Genomic DNA, 7,063 nt, shown 5'->3' on the forward strand with positions numbered 1-7,063 from the left:
TGTCCCCCCCCTCTCCCTGACGCTGTGTCCCCCCCCTCTCCCTGACGCTGTGTCCCCCCCCCTCCCTGACGCTGTGTCCCCCCCCCCCTCCCTGACGCTGTGTCCCCCCCCCCTCCCTGACGCTGTGTCCCCCCCCCCTCCCTGACGCTGTGTCCCCCCCCTCCCTGACGCTGTGTCCCCCCCCCCTCCCTGACGCTGTGTCCCCCCCCCCTCCCTGACGCTGTATCCCCCCCCTCCCTGACGCTGTGTCCCCCCTCCCTGACGCTGTGTCCCCCCCCTCCCTGACGCTGTGTCCCCCCCCTCCCTGACGCTGTGTCCCCCCCCCTCTCCCTGACGCTGTGTCCCCCCCCCTCCCTGACGCTGTGTCCCCCCCCCCTCCCTGACGCTGTGTCCCCCCCCCCTCCCTGACGCTGTGTCCCCCCCTCCCTGACGCTGTGTCCCCCCCTCCCTGACGCTGTGTCCCCCCCCCTCCCTGACGCTGTGTCCCCCCCCCTCCCTGACGCTGTGTCCCCCCCCCCTCCCTGACGCTGTGTCCCCCCCTCCCTGACGCTGTGTCCCCCCCCCCTCCCTGACGCTGTGTCCCCCCCCCCTCCCTGACGCTGTGTCCCCCCCCCTCCCTGACGCTGTGTCCCCCCCTCCCTGACGCTGTGTCCCCCCCTCCCTGACGCTGTGTCCCCCCCCTCCCTGACGCTGTGTCCCCCCCCTCCCTGACGCTGTGTCCCCCCCCCTCTCCCTGACGCTGTGTCCCCCCCCTCCCTGACGCTGTGTCCCCCCCCCCTCCCTGACGCTGTGTCCCCCCCCCCCCTCCCTGACGCTGTGTCCCCCCCTCCCTGACGCTGTGTCCCCCCCTCCCTGACGCTGTGTCCCCCCCCTCCCTGACGCTGTGTCCCCCCCCTCCCTGACGCTGTGTCCCCCCCCTCCCTGACGCTGTGTCCCCCCCCTCCCTGACGCTGTGTCCCCTCCCCCTGACGCTGTGTCCCCCCCCCTCCCTGACGCTGTGTCCCCCCCCCTCCCTGACGCTGTGTCCCCCCCCCCCTCCCTGACGCTGTGTCCCCCCCCCCTCCCTGACGCTGTATCCCCCCCCTCCCTGACGCTGTGTCCCCCCTCCCTGACGCTGTGTCCCCCCCTCCCTGACGCTGTGTCCCCCCCTCCCTGACGCTGTGTCCCCCCCTCCCTGACGCTGTGTCCCCCCCTCCCTGACGCTGTGTCCCCCCCTCCCTGACGCTGTGTCCCCCCCCCTCCCTGACGCTGTGTCCCCCCCTCCCTGACGCTGTGTCCCCCTCCCTGACGCTATGTCCACCTCCCCCCCCCCCGACGCTATTTCCACCCCCCCCCCCGACGCTATTTCCACCCCCCCCCCCCGACGCTATTTCCACCCCCCCCCCCCGACGCTATGTCGCACTGATGCAATAACTGTTGGTGAGGAGGTAGTTTGGGAGGGGGGGGGGGGAGGGGGAACCAGTGTAGAAGGAGAGAGGGAGAGAGGGAGGGAGGGAAGAAAAGGAATGGAGGGGTAATGATAAACAGGAGGAAGGGAAGAGGAAAAGGCAGGGGAGGAGGGGGAGAGGTGAGGGAATGGCTAGAGAAAAAAGGAGACCAATGAGTGAGGAGAAATTTCTAAGGGTAGACAGGCACATGTGTTGTTAGGGTAGACGGGTTGACGTGTTCTTAGAGTAGACAGGCGCACGTGTTCTTAAGGTAGACGGGCACACATGTAGCTCCCATCGCTGTCACCTTCTGTCTAATAGCAGGTTTAATGGACGTTTCGAACACGAGATGATTCAATGACGCTCGTTTTCTGTTTGTTAAAGCCGCATGTATTGTTATGCTAAACTATATTAGCTTAGGTTAAGGGGGCATTTGAATGATTTTCGAAAAGTTGTTCATTGTCAACCAATATTTTTTGACTAGTTGTGTATGAAAAGGGCTGCAATTGTTCAAAGTTTCAGTCCTGCAGCCTAAATAGAAAGGGAGATATAATATTTTTTTGTTTTTTTTCAACGAAAATTACACATTTTCAGGGGACTTCAAACCTTTCAACTTTTCAGATATAATCATTCTATGACACTTTTCTGACACATTAGCATATAATAAAGGATGTGAGGTTTGATCCTTTCCAAAAATTTTGGAAAGGAATTTCCAAAACATCTTTAGTTTTCCTAATACAAATAGTCAAAGTTCTCCCCCCCAAAATTATGCAAATGTCATATTTATTGCTATTATAAAAATCGATAAGTGAACTTGGGATAAAACGCTTCCTTCAGATTTTAGAGACATACACTTTACATATAAGGTGTAAGTTTCATGTGAATTGAATCAAAAATGAAAAGTTACAAGAACTTTTATGTTACTTGAAAATAAATAAGAAAATAGTAAAGTCTAAGGTGCTGCCATCTGTGGCTGAGGTTGACATCAACCAATTTTCTCCAAAATTACCATTTTGGATTAATTATGACACCTACTTCAATATTTTTTTCTCCTTTCCTATTTATGCTACGATGCTGAGACTTGGACCAGATGAAACTCTTTTCATATACAATTTGTCAATTTTTTTTTTATTGAAATCGAACCAGTTTCATTTATTGCATATTTGGATCGAAAATCATTCAAATGCCCCCATAAGCTATATTGGGTTCGGTTTGGTTTGGCCTAGTCAATCCAACTTATCGTAGGTTAGTTTGGGTTAGGGTAGGCTGGGTTGAGGTAGGATAAGTTAGGTTAGGTTTCAAAATCCCTGCCACATCTTGCCTCTCGGAACAAAATCCGATGGAATTTCTATGTAAACTCCTATATTCGTCTGGTTATAGGAGCTTATTTACCATTTTGGATATAATGCTCAAGGCACTCAATAAGATGATCATATGCTAACAGTTGGGGATGATAAAAGATGATAAAAAGAGATGATAGAAGACATGTCTGTTATGGGCTTGTAGTAGTATCCTTGTGAGTGTGTGTGTGTGTGTGTGTGTGTGTGTGTGTACTCACCTATATGTACTCACCTATATGTGCTTGCAGGATCGAGCATTGACTCTTGGATCCCGCCTTTCTAGCTATCGGTTGTTTACAGCAATGACTCCTGTCCCATTTCCCTATCATACCTAGTTTTAAAAGTATGAATAGTATTTGCTTCCACAACCTGTTCCCCAAGTGCATTCCATTTTTCTACTACTCTCACGCTAAAAGAAAACTTCCTAACATCTTTGTGACTCATCTGAGTTTCCAGTTTCCACCCATGTCCCCTCGTTCTGTTATTATTACGTGTGAACATTTGATCTATTTCCACTTTGTCAATTCCCCTGAGTATTTTATATGTCCCTATCATATCTCCTCTCTCCCTTCTTTTCTCTAGTGTCGTAAGGTTCAGTTCCTTCAGCCGCTCTTCATATCCCATCCCTCGTAGCTCTGGGACAAGCCTCGTCGCAAACCTCTGAACCTTCTCCAGTTTCTTTATGTGTTTCTTCAGGTGGGGGCTCCATGATGGCGCGGCATACTCTAAGACGGGTCTCACGTAGGCAGTGTAAAGCGCCCTAAAAGCTTCCTCATTTAGGTTTCTGAATGAAGTTCTAATTTTCGCCAGTGTAGAGTACGCTGCTGTCGTTATCCTATTTATATGTGCCTCAGGAGTTAGATTAGGTGTCACATCCACTCCCAGGTCTCTTTCTCGAATCGTTACAGGTAGGCTGTTCCCCTTCATTGTGTACTGTCCCTTTGGTCTCCTGTCACCTGATCCCATTTCCATAACTTTACATTTACTGGTGTTAAACTCCAGTAGCCATTTCTCTGACCATCTCTGCAGCCTGTTTAAGTCCTCTTGGAGGATCCTACAATCCTCGTCTGTCACAACTCTTCTCATTAATTTTGCGTCATCTGCAAACATCGACATGTATGATTCCACTCCTGTAAACATATCATTTACGTAAATTAGAAAGAGGATTGGTCCCAGCACCGATCCTTGAGGTACTCCACTTGTTACTGTTCGCCAGTCCGACTTTTCGCCCCTTACCATTACCCTCTGGCTCCTTCCTGTTAGGTAGTTCTTCACCCATACTAGGGCCTTTCCGCTTACTCCTGCCTGCCTCTCAAGTTTGTATAGCAGTCTCATGTGCGGTACCGTATCAAAGGCCTTTTGGCAGTCAAGAAATATGCAGTCTGCATATGTGTGTGTGTGTGTGTGTGTGTGTGTGTGTGGTGTGGTGTGTGGTGTGTGTGTGTGTGGTGTGGTGTGGTGTGGTGTGGTGTGGTGTGTGTGTGTGGTGTGGTGTGGTGTGGTGTGGTGTGGTGTGTGTGTGTGTGTGTGTGTGTGAGGCTCACACATACCAGCACCGCTGTAACACAGAGGCGTCCCACATAAAAACCTTTGCGAAAACAGAGTGGATGAGGAGAGGAGACTGACGGCTGTGGCTGGCGCGGCCATACGAGGTGACTTGAGCCCAGTTATAGCCGTTCCCCTCTGGGTGTATGGGGTCCACTGCCTAGTACAGGATGGGTATGGGGTCCACTGCCTACTACAGGATGGGTATGGGGTCCACTGCCTAGTACAGGATGGGTATGGGGTCCACTGCCTAGTACAGGATGGGTATGGGGTCCACTGCCTACTACAGGATGGGTATGGGGTCTACTGCCTATTACAGGATGGGTATGGGGTCCACTGCCTATTACAGGATGGGTATGGGGTCCACTGCCTATTACAGGATGGGTATGGGGTCCACTGCCTACTACAGGATGGGTATGGGTCCACTGCCTACCACAGGATGGGTATGGGGTCCACTACCTACCACAGGATGGGTATGGGGTCCACTGCCTACCACAGGATGGGTATGGGGGTCCACTGCCTACCACAGGATGGGTATGGGGTCCACTGCCTACCACAGGATGGGTATGGGGGTCCACTGCCTACCACAGGATGGGTATGGGGGTCCACTGCCTACCACAGGATGGGTATAGGGGTCCACTGCCTACCACAGGATGGGTATGGGGGTCCACTGCCTACCACAGGATGGGTATGGGGTCCACTACCTACCACAGGATGGGTATGGGGTCCACTGCCTACCACAGGATGGGTATGGGGTCCACTGCCTACCACAGGATGGGTATGGGGTCCACTACCTACCACAGGATGGGTATGGGGTCCCACTGCCTACCACAGGATGGGTATGGGGGTCCACTACCTACCACAGGATGGGTATGGGGGTCCACTACCTACCACAGGATGGGTATGGGGGTCCACTGCCTACCACAGGATGGGTATGGGGGTCCACTGCCTACCACAGGATGGGTATGGGGGTCCACTGCCTACCACAGGATGGGTATGGGGGTCCACTGCCTACCACAGGATGGGTATGGGGTCCACTGCCTACCACAGGATGGGTATGGGGTCCACTACCTACCACAGGATGGGTATGGGGTCCACTACCTACCACAGGATGGGTATGGGGGTCCACTGCCTACCACAGGATGGGTATGGGGGTCCACTACCTACCACAGGATGGGTATGGGGGTCCACTACCTACCACAGGATGGGTATGGGGGTCCACTACCTACCACAGGATGGGTATGGGGGGTCCACTACCTACCACAGGATGGGTATGGGGGTCCACTACCTACCACAGGATGGGTATGGGGGTCCACTACCTACCACAGGATGGGTATGGGGGTCTCGTTTTTTTTTGAGACATTTTTGTTTAGTTCTTCGGTTTGCCTCTTCTGTTTTTCTTTAGTTTCATTTGGGTGAAGGCGACATATATTTGTAGGACAAACAATAAGATATTTTAGTTGTGTGTGTGTGTGTGTGTGTGTGTGTGTGTGTGTGTGTGTGTGTGTGTGTGTGTGTGTGTGTGTGTGTGTGTGTATGTGAGAGAGAGAGAGAGTGTGTGCATGTGGGTGTGTGCGTGCGGGCTGCGGGTCCAATGTTTGCTGATATGCATGATTGACTGTGGTGGCGGCCCTCTGGTGCAGCTCCCAGCCCTCAGCATCCACTCTCCACAGATGCTCTCTCTCTGTTTTCTATTACCAGCTCTCCCACGCTCACTCTCAGCAGCTCTCCCACGTCTACTCCCAGCAGCTCTCTCAATGTCTACTCTCAGCAGCTCTCCCACGTCTACTCCCAGCAGCTCTCTCAATGTCTACTCTCAGCAGCTCTCCCACGTCTACTCCCAGCAGCTCTCTCAATGTCTGCTCTCAGCAGCTCTACCACGCTCAATCAACAGCTCTCTCAATGTCTACTCCCAGCAGCTCTCCACGTGCACTCAGCTCCCACCAGGCTGTGGTGGCCGCTGGGTGTAAGCTGAGGTATTGTTTACCCAGGTCCGTCGGCCAGGGCTGAGTGTGTACTTGTGTAGTGGCCTCAGTGACTGCTAATGAACTGTGGCCCCATCTGGTGTCTACACCCCCTCCCCCTCTCCCTAACACACACACACACACACACACACACACACACACACACACACACACACACACACACACACACACACACACAGCTCCCAGCAGACTCCACGATGGCTCCCGAAGGTCTGATAGACGTCTGGGTCTCTTGATGTTGCAAGTTTCACTCCCTGACGGACGCCTTGGGGCTCCTGATGTTGCAAGCTTCACTCCCTGACGGACGCCTTGGGGCTCCTGATGTTGCAAGCTTCACTCCCTGGCGGACGCCTTGGGGCTCCTGATGTTGCAAGCTTCACTCCCTGACGGACGCCTTGGGGCTCCTGATGTTGCAAGCTTCACTCCCTGACGGACGCCTTGGGGCTCCTGATGTTGCAAGTTTCACTCCCTGACGGACGCCTTGGGGCTCCTGATGTTGCAAGCTTCACTCCCTGACGGACGCCTTGGGGCTCCTGATGTTGCAAGTTTCACTCCCTGACGGACGCCTTGGGGCTCCTGATGTTGCAAGCTTCACTCCCTGACGGACGCCTTGGGCTCCTGATGTTGCAAGTTTCACTCCTGACGGACGCCTTGGGGCTCCTGATGTTGCAAGCTTCACTCCCTGACGGACGCCTTGGGGCTCCTGATGTTGCAAGTTTCACTCCCTGACGGACGCCTTGGGGCTCCTGATGTTGCAAGCTCCACT

This window comes from Procambarus clarkii, chromosome 91, assembly GCF_040958095.1.
Source record: "Procambarus clarkii isolate CNS0578487 chromosome 91, FALCON_Pclarkii_2.0, whole genome shotgun sequence".
NCBI classification, from domain to species: Eukaryota; Metazoa; Arthropoda; class Malacostraca; order Decapoda; family Cambaridae; genus Procambarus; species Procambarus clarkii.